Below are 18,431 nucleotides of genomic sequence, written 5' to 3'. Positions count from 1 at the left end.
AGGGGTTTCACCATGTTGGCCAGGCTGGTCTTGAACTCCCGACCCCAGGTGATCCTCCCGTCTTGGCCTCCCAAAGTGCTGGGATTACAGGCCTAAGCCACCACACCCAGCCTACACTCTTGATCTCCTCATATTCTTTGTCCTTGAGGCAGAGTGACTTTAGGAAATTTAAAACTTACCATACCTTGCTTCCGCTTAAAACCTTAGAACAGCTTCTCATTGTTCTTGAGATAAGCCCTGCATTCCTCATTTGCCCTGGGAATCCAATCTTTGCTTTTCTAAACTCATCTTTTCCTCCTCTTTCTTTTCCCTCATTTTAAATGTTTCAACTATATCAATATCTTTCCATTTTTCAAAAATAATCTGACATTTTTGGGAGTTACTGGGCTTTCACATGTGCCAGGCAAACATCTTGTTACATGCTCTCTAGGCCTTGGCCTTTTTCACATCACTCATCACAACTTTAATATTTGCAACGCAAATGCTTAACTGTGAAGTTCTTAAGATCAATGACTGCATCTGTCTCGCTTGACATAGTACTTAGCACTTAGTAGACATTCAGTTGATATTTGTTGAATGAATGGCCATCCCATTTTATTACAGTTCTTTACATATCTGTATTTTCTGCCAAGATATGAGTTCATTCTTTTATTTTACAAGTATTTATTGAGTGCCCACCTCGTGCTAAGGAGAGAGTTAAATATCAGGGACAGACGCATGAAGACGGTAGAGGGGATTCTTACCTTTAGACTTACAGCCTTTCTACTGTGCAACAACGACTGTATTTTTTCTTTCTGTGTCTCAATTCTGGCAGATACTAGCTGTTTAATCAATGTTTGCTGAGTGAATACATGAATGAATTAATGGGCATTGTCAACTTGACCACCAGCTACTCTCTGTTCTTTTTCCTGTTCCCAGTCCTGCATGTTTCAAATGACTAGAAGTTTCACGGCAGAGAAAAATGGTCACTGAGCCACGGGTTTCTTGGCTGGCAATGAGCTGTGTCAAACATGATGATCATCCCTTAGACAGAAGTGAGACAGAGAGGTCCAAGCCTGGATACTGGCACAAGGAGGAAAGAAGGATATAGACGTAGAGCATCTGGGAGCCTTGGGGCAAAGGTATGCCAATGGTGGGAGAAAGGAAGAGGAAAGAAAAGACAGATAGGGGGTGAGGACTGTCCTTTTTTCTTTTTTATCAAGAAGGTTGTTACAATCATCTTTTAAAAAATTTCAATAGCTTTAAGAGTACAAGTGGTTTTTGCTTACATGGATGAAGTATGTGGTGGTGAAGTCTGGGCTTTTAGTGTACCCATCACCCAAATATTGTACCCAATAGGTAGTTTGAGAACAGTACATTTTTCACTGAAGTTTCTTACTTAATGTCTGTCTTCGACTGTATGTTGTGAGCTTTGTGGTAGAAGGAGTAGTGTTTGTTTTGATTTTGAGTCTCCAGTGCCAGTCAGAGCAATCATACATACTTGATGAATGAATGAATGAATGAATGAATGAATGCTTAACATCTCCCAGAGAACATACAACCAGTGGCGGGTTCTGGGGCTCACCCTATCCAGGTAAGAAGGAAACCCTTGAGAGAAGGTCTCCACACCCAGGTATTCCAAGACATCTTAAAACCATTGTCAAGAGGCAAATCGATCTGCTACTTCATAGCTGAAAATTCTCAGAAGAAAAAAAAGTTTCATAGAGATGGAAAGTCCAACAATGCATTTGTGCCTAGAAGGCATAGCAGCATGGATGAGTGAATCTTACCGGGTAAATTTTTTTCAGAAAAGAGGTAGTGGTGGTAGTGGAATGTATAATATGACAAGGCTTTCGATACCTAAATTGAAGAGGAGGTGCTTTTAGGGAGAAAGGGGAGCAAAAAAAAAAGAAGAAGAAGAAGAAGAAGCCTGAAGATCTCAAACATAAACTTAGTGGAGAATTTTACCCAAAGTAAGTATAATTTTGTGCCTTTCCTGAAAGTCAAAGGCCTATCACGCAAGAGCTAAACAGATGATCTCTAGAATCCAGTGGCTTAGGATTGAATGAATCATGGCTCTGTTGATTCTGGACAGCTCACTCAGTATCTCTAGGGGGCAGTTATTTTATTTGAAGATGAGACCCATCTCTTAAGGTGTTGAGAGTATTCAATGAAGGAATTCCTGGAAAACACCTAGCGTGTGTTACAAGTGCAATAAATATTAGGTATTGCTACTACTTACACAGTTGACCCGGCAGGAGGAGTGGCCACCATTCGAGCCAATCTTTGACACTCGGGATTCCAAGGAAAACCAGAGAAAAGTGAGGAACCCTTGAGTTAATCTCCATAAGAGCTGTCCCAGCAGAGCAGGGCACACTGTCGGTGCTTGCTGAGGGATGACTTTCCTTTCATCTGCTTTTGCCATCTCCCTATTTCTATGACATTAAACCTAAAGAGCACAATTCTCCCCACTGTGCCTGGTGGCTTCCCTGTGCCCAGGAAATTTCTGGTCTGGAGATGGCAGAAGGCAGCCTAGCAGCTACGCCAAGGGAAAATGGTCAAAAATGCAGATCAGAGTTTTCCTTTTAAAGAAATAAATATTAAGGTTAGAATCTAATCAAGCACAAATAATGCAAAGTTATAAATCCATGTTTTTTTCTTCTTCTTCATTCAGTATTCTAAGAAGACTCTGCCCAGGAAGGGGGTGAGGGCTGTTTCCTGGCTCTGGGCAAATGTATGAAGGAAGTGAAGTACAGTGCCCTGGGCCACCTCCTTCCCCTATCCCCTTCCCCATTCTACGCCCCCAAGTCCGTTACCAGACACTCTGGGGCCAGAACTGTCCTGTGTCCCTGGCAAAATTGTCTCTCAATAAGGATCTGAAACTCATTTACATTAAAATACCCATGAGGATTGCAGTGGAAAGTATTGCCCCAAGGTTTGCCTTAGTCTTAAATAAACCAATCCCTGCAAGAGGCAGCAGAGTTTCCCAGGAGGCACCAGCATTCTGCTGGTTGGTTTTTGTTTGTTTCTTTGTTTGTTTGTTTCTTAGACTGAGTCTTGCTCTGTAGCTCGGGCTGGAGTGCAATGGTGTGATCTCGGCTCACTGCAACCCCCGTCTCCCAGGTTCAAGTGATTCTCCTACCTCAGCCTCCTGAGTAGTTGGGATTACAGGCGCCCATCTCCACACCCAACTTATTTTTGTATTTTTAGTAGAGACGGGGTTTCACCAGGTTGGCCAGGCTGCTCTCAAACTCCTGACCTCAGGTGATTTACCCACCTCAGCCTCCCGAAGTGCTGAGATTACAGGCATGAGCCACCGTGCCCGGCCTAGTTTTTTTTTTGTTTGTTTGTTTGTTTGTTTGTTTTTAATTTTAGCAATGTTTATATAACACCATGTTGCAGAATATTCAGAAGACTGGAGAGACCGATGGGTGAAACAGGAGGATTTTATTAAGGTGGCCACCGGCTCGGCAGATTAGCATCCCAAAGCTGAGCAAAGGAGAAATAAAGTGGGGTACTTTTTATACATCCAGGATGACTCATAGCAGCTAACAGGTTTACAGAAGCCAGAACAAAGAACAGTTAATTAATTTGTAACATGTCTTGCGATGTATGTTACATTTGAAAAACAGCATTTTGAGAAACACATTGTACATTCTTTGGGTGTTATCTTGCCCTGTGACCTTGCAGCTGGTCAGCAAGAGAAACAGGAGTCTTGAGATGCCTGGGAACTTTGCTGAGAATGTGGGGAGAATAGATAAGGTAGGTTTTACAGGGAGTTAGTTAGTTTTAAGCGGAGCTGGGGGTTAGACTTCTTATTAAATAGCACACAACACGGCAAAATGTACTTTATTATATAGCAACTACAAATTAGGTTTGTTGTTGTTTTTGCTATTATTGCTATTATTAAGGTTTTGTTTTTATTATTATTGCTATTATTTAATTCCCTTCTTCATTCCCCCCCTTTTTTTTATGAATAACACTTTAATAGAAAGCAACACCACTACTTTAAGCATTTAAGTTACTATTACCTTTAGAGGTATGCCATTTTTAGTTTGTTTTTGTCTTCTTTTTGGTTTGTACTGAACATGAACTAGTTTTTGAATTCTAGCGGTAATTTTTATGAATGCTTGTTTGTTATTGTTAATCTCTAGACAGCAGTTTGATAAGTTAAACTTTTTATGCACTTCTCCTTTTTGGGCTAAAAGATTATTTAACGCTAGTTTGTTCGGTAAATGGCATTTTTTTTCTGTGTGGCTTGTACAGCTAGCAAATTTAAAGCTTTGGATGATTTATTGGTTATGATTTTTAGAACCGCCTGCAGCCTAATGATGCGGTTTATTATATAGACGGGAGTGCGATATTACCACGACCTGTTTTGCCCCCAAGTAACTAGGCCATAATAATTAATTATTTTTGGAGGGGCCAGTCTGTGTCTTTCCAGTTTCCTACTTGTACATTTATTATAATTGTACCAGCTTATAGCATTACTAATCCAAAGCGGTATTTGAGTAAGCACAGTTTGCTTTTTTTGAGGGTTATATGTTTTGCAGTTATGCCATGCGCACGCAGTTAGGACTTTCTTAACGGAGGCGTTACAGCAAATTGGGGCTACCACTATTTTCTTATTTTGAAGAAGTGCTTTTACTACCTATTAGCATCTAAGTATAATAAGGACACACTTTCCTGATGAGAAGGGGGCACCTGAGTTAGGTTGTACAGGGTTCCTTTTCCTGATCTTTCTCGGAGCTCAAACGATACCCCAGATAAAAGTTTGGGATTACAGCACACATAAGGCTGACTATTATCCAGATTACAAACTGAATGGTAGTTTGATTATATATGCAAGTTCCTAGGGAAGCTCCTGTACACTTGCAATGTGTTTTGGTACAGTAAAGTTTTAACTTATGTATGCCCTATCCATGTAGTGTGGGTGCACATAGGACACTCATTTAGGACCTCCCCCCGGACTAGATTTGCCATAAGGGCTAACATGAGCAAAATGTAAGGCAACATTTTACACTAACACTGGACAAGGAATACTTTTTCCTGGGAGCAAAACTTTGCAGCAATGACAACATAATAACAGGAAAGTTAATATTACTAAAATAACAACAAGGCTTAAGATTTTGCTTAAGATTTTAGTTTACATTTACTTATCCGGTGGCATTTCCTTAAGCTTTGGCCATGTGTTGACTAGTCAGCTTCTGGTTGTGTGACTAGAGCAGGACTTCACGACTTTTCAGGGTTGTCTGCATCTGGGACCGGACTGGGCTGGTCCTGGTCCTTGCTGATGATGCATTTCAAGGTTAGTCTGGTGGGGTGCTCTGGATCTGGCTGACTGGTTCACTTGTGTTGAGCTGCTGGCCTTAACTGGCTGTGATGAATCCAGGGAACAACTTAGCAACTTTAACAGCAGTGGGGGTGGATAAGGCCACAATAAAAGGGCCATCCTATGTAGGGCCCAATGTGGTTGGGTTCCACTTTTTAACCCAGACAGAGTGTACCCATTTAAATGAATGGATTGGAGTTGTTACACTTATAGGTACTTTTTTTTGTACTCAGCTTTGTGCTTGCTTCATGGCTTTACCTAGGGCCTGCATTTGTTTTCTTAATGTTTATTTTTCCTATGTTTTTTAAGATTTTGTTTTACCTGGGTTAAAAGGGGGGTGGTCTCCCAAACAAAACTTTATAAGGTGAATATAAAGTTTGGTTGGGGTGCATCTAACTCAGAGAAGGACATGGGCAAGACTTGATCCCACTGTAAGTGGGTTTCCAGACAGAATTTCTTTAGCAATTGTTTTAGTGTTTAGTTTATTTGCTTGACCTTTCCTGAACTCTGGGGACTGTAGGCAGTATGTAATTTCCAATTTATTTTAACAGTTGAGAGAGATTTTGAACAATTTTAGCTACAATGCCTAGAGTTAGAGGCAGCCCAAACCTGGGGATAATATCCTTTCTAAGGCTCTGGTTACCTTTTTGGCCTTTTTAGTTTGAGTGAGGAATGCTTTAACCCACCCAGAGTAAGTACAGACAAATACCAACATATACTGATAGCCTCCTGCTTGAGGCAATTCAGTAAAATCTACAAGTTTTCACAAGGGATTGCCCCTGTTCCTTGAATTCCTGGGGGTCAGGTTGGCCCTGGCCCTGGGTCGTTCTGAGCGCAGTACAGATGGCTCGGGAGATGACGCTGAGCCGTGGCACATGGAAGTGGTGTCCCACTAGTGTTTCTAGCGCTGTTTTCACCATTTGAGGTCGTTGGTGGAACTGTTTTACAAACCTGGGGGCTACTACTCCAGGAATAGCTAATTTTCCATTTGAGAACCTTTACTAGCCTTTTTTAGTATAAGTTCCTTTCTCCTGAGCAAACCAGGCCCTCTTATCTGGGGAGTAATTTGGCTTTTCTTTAGGCAAAGGTTCTGGGAGGAGAGGCATGGCACAAGCTGCCTTCCTAGCTGCTGTGCTGGAAGGCGGGGTATTTATCGCTGCACACCTAGCTCCTGCATCTGCTTTCCTGTCTTGTTTTGCCCCTAGGGTCCCACCTTTTGATGGCCTTGGCAGTGTATAGCAGCTATTTTGTTAGGTTCCCATACTGCATCTAAAAGTTGTAGGATTTTTTCTGGGTACCTTACACTTGTTCCTTGGGCAGTTAGGAGTCCTTTTTTCTTGTATATGCTCCCATGTACATGTAGCATAGCAAAGGCATACTTGGATTTAGTATATATATTGGTTTTTTTACCTTTTGCTAACAGCAATGCCTGCATTAAAGCTATTAGCTCTGCTGTCTGGGTTGGGGTTCCTGTTGGCAGGCTTTGAGCATCTACCACTGAATTTAGAGTAACAATTGCATATTCTGCCCATCTGACTCCTTCTGCTACTAAGCTGCTTGGATTTTGGAGGGGCCGAACTGTAAGGTCCCTTCTACTTGAGAATATTTACTGTCTCTATACAGTTATATAGGGGAGCTTCTGGCTCCAGTGGGAGCAAGGTAGCAGGGTTGAGAGTGTTTACGGTTTCTAAGGTTATGTGGGGGGTTTTACCTAAAGTCCCTGGTATTGGGTTATTTTAGGATTTGACAGCCAATTGTGCCTTCTTTGATCCATTAGTGTTAAAACAGAGTGTGGCACCCGTAAGGTTAACTGTTGCCCCAGAGTTAATTTATTAGCTTTCTGTATAAGCATGGCTGTAGCAGCAAGAACCTTGAAACAGTGACCATTTCTGAGTCACGGAGTTTAGTTGCTTTGATAGGTAGGCCACTGGGTGATGCCATGATCCCAAGATTGGGTTAAAACCCCAATAGCCATTCCCTTCCACTTGTGAACATACAGGAGAAATGGTTTAGTTATGTCTGGCAGTCCTAAAGCAGGTGCCCCAACTAGAGCCTTTTTGATTGTATTAAATGCTTTTTGTTGCTCAGGCCCCCGGATGAAGGGTACCATGAAAACCATTTTCCAAAGAGGGAGTCTGGTGACTACCCTTTTCAACTGTCCAGAATCAAGACATCGAGTAGTTAATTTACATAATATTCTTATCACCCGAACAGTGTTAATATACATGAACATATTTTGTAATTAAAAAAAATTTCTTTAACTTTTATTTTAGATTCAGGGGTACATGTGCTAGCGATATGTTTAAAGTGGATTCATCCTGGAACTTCCATCTCACTACTCAGATGGTAAGTTGAGCAGTAGCATTTAAAGAAAGGCATCAAGGGTAAGAGAGAGCTATATTAGCACTCAAAAAATAATAAGCATCTTCATTCCCTTTTGGCAGAAGGAAGTGGAGTCCCACTCATTCATTCCAGCCTCCCCTGAATTTAAACATTGCCCAAAGTAGTTATGGTACCAGTGGAGGGTGTCCAGGTTCTTGGCGTTCTGAACAAAGAATTGGACAAAACACGCAAAGCAAGGAAAGAACGAAGCAACAAAAGCAGGATTTGTTGAAAATGGAAGCACTCCACAGGGTGGGAGCAGACCCCAGCAAGCAGCTCTAGAGTGCTGGTTACAGAATCTTCTGGGGTTTAAATACCCTCTCGAGGTTTCCCATTGGTTACTTAGTGTCCATCCTATACAAATGAAGAGGAGGAAGTGACGTTCCAGTTCTGGTTGTAGAGAGTTGGGGTTTTTCATTTGATTGAGTTCAAGGTAGTACTTAGGTTCCCTAGCTCCAGACCCTATTCTCTTGCCTCAGTTAGGTATTGACATCCAGAGGCCTTATGGTCTTTTAACAGGTCCAGGTTAAAACCCTGGAAACCAAAATTTCTAACAACCATTGTGGGGTCGTGGAGATTAAACGAGGGAGTTATTGAGAGGCTCTTGGCCTTGCATGTCTGGGATCAAGAGAGTTGGGTATTATTTGAATCTTGTATGTCACTTTCTGTAGCCTTATTTGGAAGCACAAGTCTGACTTCCCGTTTAGGCTTTCCTTAACCGTCAACTGCAGGCATTTCAAAACAGCCTCTCTTTCCTCTGGGGGCCCTTCTACGTGTTGCTGACAGGTTCACCTTCCTGTATAGCACAGTCCTGAGCATGCTTGCCACCTTTTAAAAAAAAAAGATAGCAAGGGCTAGCTATGATCCTGGCTATCTTTTTAAAAAATGGAATAATTTTGTTTCCACGTTTAAAACAAAATGTAAACTCTCTATTGCAGCTTCAAAGCCCCTGCATGACTTGGTCCTGGCTGATCCTTTGACTTCATTTTCTACAGTTTCCCCTCCTGCTCCCCAGGGTCCTGTAACACTCATGTGACTGATCCTCACCTGCCTCCTTGCTCGCCTCTGCTTCAAGGCCACTGCCTTCCTCTTCCCTTGCAAGGAAAGGGAACACATCATTGCTGTGCCCAGAATGCTCTTACCCCATATCCGTGCATGACTGGCCCCACTGCACTCTTAGTTCTTCACCCAACAATTACCTCCCACTAGAGCAATGCTCCGGGATCCAGCTACGCTTTCTATTTTTTATTTTTTCACAGCACTTCTATCATCTCAGATGACTTTGTTGATTTGTTTTCTTGCTATTATCTGTCCACCTTCCTCTAGCATGTAAGCTCCCCGGGTTTCCTGTTCACAGTTCAGTGTTGTTATCTCTGCTGCCTAGATAGCAGTTGATGCACACCTGGCTTTCAAAAAGCATTCTGCAAAGAAAAACATTTAAAAATTAAAATTTTTTTTGAAAACACATTCTTCATAGAACTGTGTTATGCCTCTTTCACGTCCTTTCATGGTTCTACATATTTTTCAGAATCAAGTACACATTCCTCCACCTGCCAGTGAAGAAGCTGTATGGTCTTGCCTATATCCACCTGCTATAAATAAACTATGTTCCTGTAGCTTCCTTGTTATTGTAACAATTTACACGTGAAGTTGAAATTAGCCGCATGGGTTTCTGTCTCCTAACTTTTGTCCCTCAGGTGAAGTTTGTGGATCAGTATCATTGGCATCACCTGGGAGTTTGTCAGCGCTGTAGACCCTGAAGCCTGCAGACCTACTGAATCCCCATTCCTAGTTTACCAAGAGCCTGGGTGAATTGAACGCACCTTGTTCCATACCTCATCATAAATATTAAAGGAGTAATATTGGGCCACACAATCACCTAATGTATTTCAGCTAAACTACTCAACGTTCCCATGTGGACATCTCACGGGTATCTCAAGCTGACAGCGTCCAAAACCAAACAAATAATATTCCTCCAAAAAACATGATTCTCTTCCAGTGTTCTCAGAAAATGGGAGCTATTATGGTAAAATAATTTGTGAGCTGTTCAAGGGCACAAACTATTATTCACCTTCATTCTTCATTTCCTACATGAAATGTCCTCAATGTTTGCTGAGCTGAATTTATTTTATTTTTGATTGATACATAATAGATGCACATATTTTAGGGGTACATGTGAGAATTTAATACATTTATATAATTTGTTTTTGGTTTGTGTGTGTGTGTGTGTGGTTTTTTTTTTTTTTTTTAAGATGGAGTCTTGCTGTGTCACCCAGGCTAAAGTGCAGTGGCATGATCTTGGCTCACTGCAACCTCTGCCTCCAGGTTCAAGTAATTCTCCTGCCTCGGTCTCCCCAGTAACTGGGACTACAGGTGCCTGCCACCACACCTGGCTAATTTTTTTCATTTTTAGTAGATTTGGGGTTTTACCATGTTGTCCAGGCTGGTCTCGAACTCCTGACCTCAAGTGATCCTCCCAGCTCAGCCTCCCAAAGTGCTGGGGTTGCATGTGTGAGCCACCGCCCCCAGCCCATTCATATAATTTGTAAAGATCAAACAGTGTAATTGGGATATCCATCACCTTAAATAATTATCTTTTCTTTATGATAGAAACATTCAATTATTCTTTTATAGCTATTTTTTGAAATATACAAAAGATTATTGTAAACTGAAATCACTCTACTGATCTATTAAACACTAGATCTTATTTCTTCTATCAAATTGTATATTTCTATCTGTTAATCAACTTCTCTTCGTCCTCCCACTCTCCTACCCTTCCCAGCCTCTGATAACCACCAATCTACTCTCTATCTTCATGAGATCCATTTTTTTTTAGTTCCCATATATGAGAGTGAGAAATATGGTATTTGTCTTTCTGTGCTTGGCTTATTTCATTTAACATAAAGACCTCCAGTTCCATCCATGTTGCTGCAAATAATAAGATTTCTATTTCTTTTTTTTCTTTAATTAATTTATTTATTTGAGACGAGTCTTTTTTTTTTTTTTTGAGAAAGATCTATTCAGATCTTTTGTCTATTTTTAAATTGGATTTTTTTTTTGCTCTTGAGTTGTTTGAGTTCCTGATATAGCCTCTTTTTAAATTTCTTGTCAGATGGATAGTTTGCAAATATCTTTTCTTTTTCTGTAGGTTGTCTCTACACTCTATTGATTGTTTCCTTTGCTGTACAGAAGCGTTTTTTCTTGATGGAATCCCATTTGTCTATTTTTACTTAGATTGCCTTTGCTTTTGAGGTCTTACACAAAAAACCTTTGCTTAGACCAAAGTCCTAGATCATTTCCTCCATGTTTTCTTCCAGGAGTTTAATTATTTCAGGTCTTAGATTTCGGTGATTAATTTATTTTCATTTAATTTTTGTATATGGGAGAGATGGGGATCTAGTTTCATTCTTCTGCATATGGTTATCCAGTTTGCCCAGCACCATTTATTGAAGAGTGTTGTGTTGATTTTTAAAAATTTATAGTCTAGTGGAGGAAATACTAAGCAATAACAATGTGACAGATACTTAACTAATTCAGTGAAAACTGGCAAGGCTCTGAACTAAGGAGGAAAGGTTAAGAAATACGCGGAGTGTATTTTGAGAATACTCAAAATCAGAATCCCTCTCCCTCTACAGGGGATCACAATTCCTCATCAGTAAGGGAACAAGGCTTAATGGAGAACGAGTGTGTTCCATTAACAGAAGCAGGTTTCAAAATGTGGGTGATAAGAAACTTCTGTGAATTAAAAGAACTTGTTCTAACCCAATGCAAAGAAACTAAGAACCTCGAAAAAAGGTTTGACGAAATGCTAACGAGAATGGACAATTTAGAGAGGAATATAAGTGAATTGATGGAGCTGAAAAACGCAACACGAGAACTTCGCGAAGTATGCACAAGTTTAAACAGTCGAATTGATCAAACAGAAGAAAGGATATCAGAAGTCGAGGACCAGCTCAGTGAAATGAAACGAGAAGACAAGATTGGAGAAAAAAGGATAAAAAGGAATGAGCAAAGTCTCCAGGAAATATGGGACTATGTGAAAAGACCTAATTTACATTTGATAGGTGTACCTGAATGTGACGAAGAGAATGAATCCAAGTTGGAAAATACTCTTCAGGATATCATTCAGGAAAACTTTCCCAACCTAGCAAGGCAGGGTAATATTCAACTCCAGGTAATACAGAGAACACCACAAAGATATTCTTCCAGAAGACCAACCCCAAGGCACATAATTGCCAGATTTATTAGGGTTGAAATGAAGGAGAAAATACTAAGGGCAGCCAGAGAGAAAGGTTAGGTTACCCATAAAGGGAAACCTATCAGACTTACAGCAGATCTCTCAGTAGAAACCCTGCAAGCCAGAAAAGAGTGGGGACCAATATTTAACATCCTTAAAGAAAAGAACTTTCAACCCAGAATTTCATATCCAGCCAAACTAAGCTTTATGAACGAAGGAAAAATTAAATCTTTTGTGAACAAACAAGTACTTAGAGACTTCACCACCACCAGGCCTGCTTTACAAGAGCTTCTGAAAGAAGCACTATACATATAAAGGAACAACCAATAGCCTTTCCAAAAATATATCAAAAAGCAAAGAGCATTAACACAATGAAAAATGTACACCAACTAATGGGCAAAACAGCCAGCTAGCATCAAATGGCAGTATTAAACTCATATATATTCTAATTGGATAAAAAGCCAAAACCCATCGGTATGCTGCATCCAGACCCATCTCACATGCAACAATACACAAAGACTCAAAACAAAGAGGAGGAAGATTTACCATCCAAACAGAGAGTAAAAATAAACAAACAAACAAAAAGCAGGAGATGCAATTCTCGCCTCTGATAAAGTAGACTTTAAAGCAACAAAGATCAAAAGAGGCAAAGAAGGACATTACATAATGGCAAAAGGATCAATGTAACAAGAAGAGCTAACGATTCTGTAGATCAACCAGACAGAAAATTAACAAGGACATCCAGGACTTGAACTCAGACCCGGAACAAGTAAACTTTAACATTTACAGAACTCTCCACTTCAAATACACAAAACATACATTACCACCTCACATTTATTCCAAAAGTGACTACATAATTGGAAGTAAATCACTCCTCAGTAATCGCACAGCATTTCATAGGTTTAAATGAAATATTGGTTGGCTGCTTGTTTGTTATTTTCTTCCCTTATTCCTTCCTGTCTACATCATTAAGTATAATTATTGGTATAAAAGTGGTTTTCAATACCCATTACTAAATTGCATTCTAGCCTGGGCAAGAAAGCAATACTCCCATTCTCTCTCTCTCTTTTTCTTCCTCCTCTTCATTCTTTTTTTTTCTTTCAAAAAAAAAAAGGATACAATGGTGAACGAAATAAAGCCTTCTCAATGTCAACATTTTGACTCTTGGAGGGGATCATTCTTTGCTGTGGGGGCCATTCTATGCATTGTAGGATGTTTAGCAGCATCCTGGCCTCTACCTATTAGCTCTCAGTAGCATCCCTCCTCGCTTTTTCCCAATGTGACAACCGGAAAAAAAAAAAAGAAGAAGAAGAAAGAAATACGCGGAGTGATGATTTATTTACAGGAAGGAATTTTAAATGACTCTCAGTGTTCTGCTTTGGAAGCTGGGTGCATGGGAGTGACAGTCTCTGAAACAGGGGCTGTAGGAAGAGCAGGCTGCACTCAGGAGAGATATCACGGTTCAAAACAGACTGTGGAGCTAACATGCAACAGTCAATGTTGACTCAGTATTTACTCACCAGTGATCCTACCACGTTCCCCTAGTCCATTCACTCTTCTGCCCTCCAAGGTGGTTATCTCCCACCCTATTCTTTCTCCTTGAGCCTTCATCACCTTCTGCACAAACTTAGGTCTTAGCTGATGGCCTTATTTTCTATTTCATGGAAAAAGCAGAAGCGGCCAGAAGAGGATGTGCTTGAACTCACACTCTCACACTTATAATCTGCTTTTTCTCTTGATGGAAACTAATCTACTTCTCTGTTAGTTGTCTGGGTCCCATCTCTTCTCCCTTTCCCAAGGACCTTAGTTCAATAATTCTATTCCCTCTCCACTTCATCATAAAAATATCAGTGTCTATTAGCTTGTTTCTATCATTGTTCAAGCATATTGAATCTCCTATCTTAAAAGCAAATGTAAACCTCCTTTGACTCCACACCACCATCCTCTAGCTATCACCCCATTCTTCTCTCCTTTACAGCCAAGCTCCCTGATGGAGTTGCCACACTTCTGCTTCCAACTTCTCTCTTTCCATTCTCTCTTGCAACCTCTTGAAACTGCTTCATTGAGGTCAGTGACGTCCGCATCACAAAATCCACACCTCTGTTCTCAGCCCCCATCGTACTTCCTCTCTCAGCAGTGGACACACTTTTCACCTGCTCCCGGCCTCTCTATCTGCACTTGCCTTTCAGGACCCCATGCATTCACAGTTGTCCTCCTTCCCCTTGGGCCACTCCTTAGTCTCCTTACTTGCCTTCCCTCCTCTCCCTGACTTCTTCCTCTTGGCATGCCCAATTCTCAGTCCTTGGTTTGCTTCTCTGTTCTAAGTGCCTACTGTTGGTGACCTCATCTGGTGTCACTGCTTTTAAAATCAACTAGGTGCTGATGACTTCCAAAGTTCTATCTTTAATCCAGACCTGTTTCTTAAACTACATGTTCACATAGCCAATGCCCTTCTCAATAGCTGCACTTCAATGTCTCATAACTATGTAGAACTGAACTTACACCAAATCGATCTCTTTATTTTCACCTACCATGTGCTCCCTCACAGTCTTTTTTTCTTTCTTTCTTTTTTATTTTCTGGAGATGGAGTCTCACTCTGTCACCCAGGCAGGAGTATATTGGCATGATCTCCCCTCACTGCAACCTTTGCCTCCCAGGTTCAAGTGATTCTCCCACCTTAGCTTCCCGAGTTGCTGGGACTACAGGCATGTGCCACCATGCCCAGCTATTTTTTTTCTATTTTTAATAAAAATAGGGTTTCACCACATTGGCCAGACTGGTCTCAAACTCCCGACCTCAGGTGATCCACCCACCTTGGCCTCCCAAAGTGCTGGGATTACAGGTGTGAGCTACCGCACCCGGCCAGTCTTTCTTATCTCTGAAAATGACAACTCTTCCTTCTGTTTGCTGGGCCAGAACCTTTGAGCTCAGTCCTGATTTCTTTCTTCCATTCCCCACATCCAGCAGTAGATAGTGTTAGTTTCACTTCCAATTATGACTCAAATTCATTATTTCTCACTACTCTACTGCCGCCACCCTGATCCAAGCCCCTTCTGTCTCTCGCTTTGATTATTGCAGTGGCCTCTAGAAGCATAACTCAGATCATATTGCTTCTCTCCTAAGAATCTTCAACGGCTCCTTTGTCACTCATGGTAGAGACCAAACTCCTAACATTGCCCATGCAACCCTGCTGATCTGCCTTCCTTATCTTTTCATCCTCTTTCCCCCTTCATTCTAGCCCCATGATGATTCCTTCAAGACATCAAACACCATCCCATCCCAGGGCACTTATGCTTGTTATTGTCCCTGCTAAGCCTCATGGTATAATCCCTCCCTTATCTTAAGACTCTGCCTAAATGTTACATTATTAAGGAGGCATTCCTGAGGACCCCATAATGAACAGAAGGGTCTGCTTATGGCCGCCCTATCATACCTACCCAGCATTATATTTTTCCACAGCATTTCCTCCATCTAACCTATGAAATGTTCATTTCCTTTATCCATTGTCTGTCTCTTCATTAGAATGTAAGTTTTTTGAGGGCATGGATTGGTCTGATTAGTTTATTGCTGCATATTCAGCACACAGAACAACACCAGGCATATAGTAAGCATTCAATAAATATTTGTTGATTATAAAATGAACGAAAACAGTGTGCGTTGAATGTCTCCTATGTGTCATGAACATATAAATAGAAGTTGAAGCTGTAGGAAATGATGAGACCTTACCCCAGGAATTGACAGATGAGATTGAAATAGAGGGGGAGAAGACAGTTTGGGGAAGGCAAGAAAAAAAAAAAAAGAGGACGCTGGAAGGGAGCATGAAAAGGAAATGCTAGAGAGGTAGGTAGTAAACCAGGAGAACATGGTCATGGAACACAGGCCAAGGTGGAGTTTGGAAGAAAAGGAATTGCCAAGATGAGTGATACTGCAGAAAGGTAAGGTAAGAGAAAGAAATGGAAAGCACCCATTGGATCTAAAAAACCATTTGGAGGATTTTAGTGGCTCCTAGCAATGGTGATAGTATTCCCTCCCCCAGGGAGCCTTCTTACATACTTTTATGGTAATGCTTAATAATCAGAATGTGAGCTAACTGACTTATCAGTTACCCAGCAAGTTAGACCGTAAGCTACCCAAGGGCTTTGGGCAAGAGAATGGTATTTACTGCACACATCTATGGGCCAGGCACCTGCCAGGTAATTTGCATATACTAATATATTTGATTCTCACAGCAATCTGGTGCGATAGGTGTAGTTTCCCACTTCACAGATGCGGAAATTAAGATTCCACAAGGCTAAATAACTAATCCAAGATCTAACAACTACTAAGTAGCAGTGCTGACCCTAAACGTTGGTCTGTCTAACTCTGCGCTTACTAGGGGGCAGGGGGATGGTGGTCCGGGGTACGTGGTGGTAGTGTTTCTTCTCCTTCCTCCCAGGTATCGGAAAGTCTCTTATTGAGGCAGCCACTGCTGGTTTCTTATCCAATAGTTATTCTTTCTCCCTGCTAAGGGTCCTGAATTGTGTTTCTGGATAGGGCATCTTTGTGCTTTGGGAAAGACTGAGACTTTCCTTTTTTATTATTTTTAGTTTTAGTTTTAAATGTTACTTTAAGTTCTGGGATATATGTGCAGAACATGCAGGTTTGTTGCATAGGTATACATGTGCCATGGTGGTTTGCTGCACCTATCAACCCATCATCTGGGTTTCAAGCCCCGCATGCATTAGGTATTTGTCCTCAAGCTCTCCCTCCCCTTGCCTCCAACCCCCACAAGAGGCCCCAGTGTGTGATGTTCCCCTCCCTGTGTCCATGTGCTCTCATTGTTCAACTCCCACTTATGAGTGAGAACATGCGGTGTTTTGGTTTTCTGTTCCTGGTTTAGTTTGCTGAGAATGATGGCTTCCAGCTTCATCCATGTCCCTGCAAAGGACATGAACTAATTCCTTTTTATGGCTGCAGACTGAGCCTCTTCTTAATCCCAGGTGGTAAAATGTGAGGGTCCTAACAGGGTCCTAAGCCAGTTAGGACCATTTCATTTGCTTTGTTGTCGATTGGCTTAGGAACAGGTTTGGGATACAATTCTGCCTGTAAGTCTTGTGGATATGTCTGCTGGGGAGTGAGCCTCGGAGGAAGAGTTTTTCTAGGAAAGGAATCATCTCTCAAAAAGAAGCATAGGGATCCAAAGAGGAGAGGGCCTTCCTTTTGGGTTTTAAAATTTATTTTCATTTAGATGTGGTTGAGAATGCACAGCCTAGAGCTATTGCAGACAGTTTGCAATCATGAGCAGACCAAGAACTTCAGACCAAAGCTGATATGAAGACTACTATGGAACTGCTGAATTAACCAATGCTGGGCCCACATCACCCCCTGGATTCTTGCTTGATGAGGCAGCAAATATCTATTGTTCAACCCAGTATAAGTTATATTTTTACATTATTTGGAACAAAAATACCCAATCTACATGGTCTCCTAGACCATGTCTGTTTTTACTCACCAGTTTATTCCAGCTCTGAACACAGTGCTTGTTGCTCAAAAAATATGTTTTGATTGGCTTCAGGAAGACTGTTATTTAAAAAGGTAACAATGAATGAATTTGGTTAATTATTATAAAGTGTAGGAGGTTGAGGACACAATAACGTTTTAGAGAATTCTCTCTAAAAGCACAACAGGAAGAGAAAATGTAGCATACCACAAAGAAAAGTTCCTCCCAAAGCTCTGCCGGCATAGTGCCACCGGGGACATTATGTGCTATGACCCTTATGGATCAGACGGCCGTTTACTCCCATGTAATTAATTAAAATTGTAATCAGCTTTTGTCCCCGATTACCGAGGCTCAAAGTAAAAACAGCCCAGAATGTATTCTCAGTCAGGAGGTGGCTGTGTTGGAGATTTGTGTTGGCATCTCTGAGCTGTGACCACAGCACACATTTTTGTGGGAAATATCGGATGACACTTTTCCAGCAGCATTCTTCCATTAGGAAGGTGGGGGTGGTGGTGGCAGGGCTCAGTGGACCCAAGGGACCTTTTCTCCTTCTGAAACTTGTTTAGACTCGTTCTTCCCAGTTAATGAGGCCATTTTGTGCCCCTTTCAGAGCTAACGTAACTGGTGAAACCAATGGGTGCAAAATTTAGAAGCATCAGAGTCCCCTTCCCATAGCCTCATTTTGCAAGGCCCTGTGTGGTTTGTGGGAGCAACTTGAGGTCTTGGTTTCTGATAAAAATGATATAATTTTAGAACTTTTCATAAGCCAATGTGGCCTTGTTGTTAAAGAACAGCAATTAGAGCCTTGAAGTACTGAATGCAATTACCCAAACTGTTTTCCAAATGCCCATATTCAGTCTTGGTTCTGGGGACTATTGTCTTTCTTCCCATGGGCCTCTTCTCATGCTCATTCATTCAGCTAGACCATTCTAGTTGTGGTCCCCCGAAATGCCTCAGCTTCAGTATATGCAGGGGTGAGCCGGGAAGAAAATTACAGCCAACGATTTGGAGAAAAGTCTTTC

At 41.3% G+C, this 18,431-nt stretch overlaps 1 long non-coding RNA gene across 2 annotated transcripts in view; it reads left to right on the top strand.

Moving 5' to 3' along the window:
• LOC135269220 (uncharacterized) overlaps positions 1-9,855 on the top strand; it is a 101,427-nt gene extending 91,572 nt beyond the window's left edge. The window contains exons 6-7 of one of the 2 annotated variants that reach the window (XR_010337537.1): positions 7,585-7,657; positions 9,391-9,855. This is a non-coding gene — a long non-coding RNA (uncharacterized LOC135269220). Of the gene's footprint in view, positions 1-7,584; positions 7,658-9,221; positions 9,369-9,390 lie in introns of those variants that run through there. The other variant, XR_010337538.1, reaches the window with a different exon arrangement.
• The last annotated feature ends 8,576 nt before the right edge of the window (positions 9,856-18,431 follow it).

Source organism: Aotus nancymaae, unplaced genomic scaffold, assembly GCF_030222135.1.
Source record: "Aotus nancymaae isolate 86718 unplaced genomic scaffold, 86718_ANA_hifiasm-v0.15.2.pri h1tg000051l, whole genome shotgun sequence".
In the NCBI taxonomy this organism is placed as follows: domain Eukaryota; kingdom Metazoa; phylum Chordata; class Mammalia; order Primates; family Aotidae; genus Aotus; species Aotus nancymaae.
This window is presented reverse-complemented; position numbering and strand designations above follow the sequence as displayed.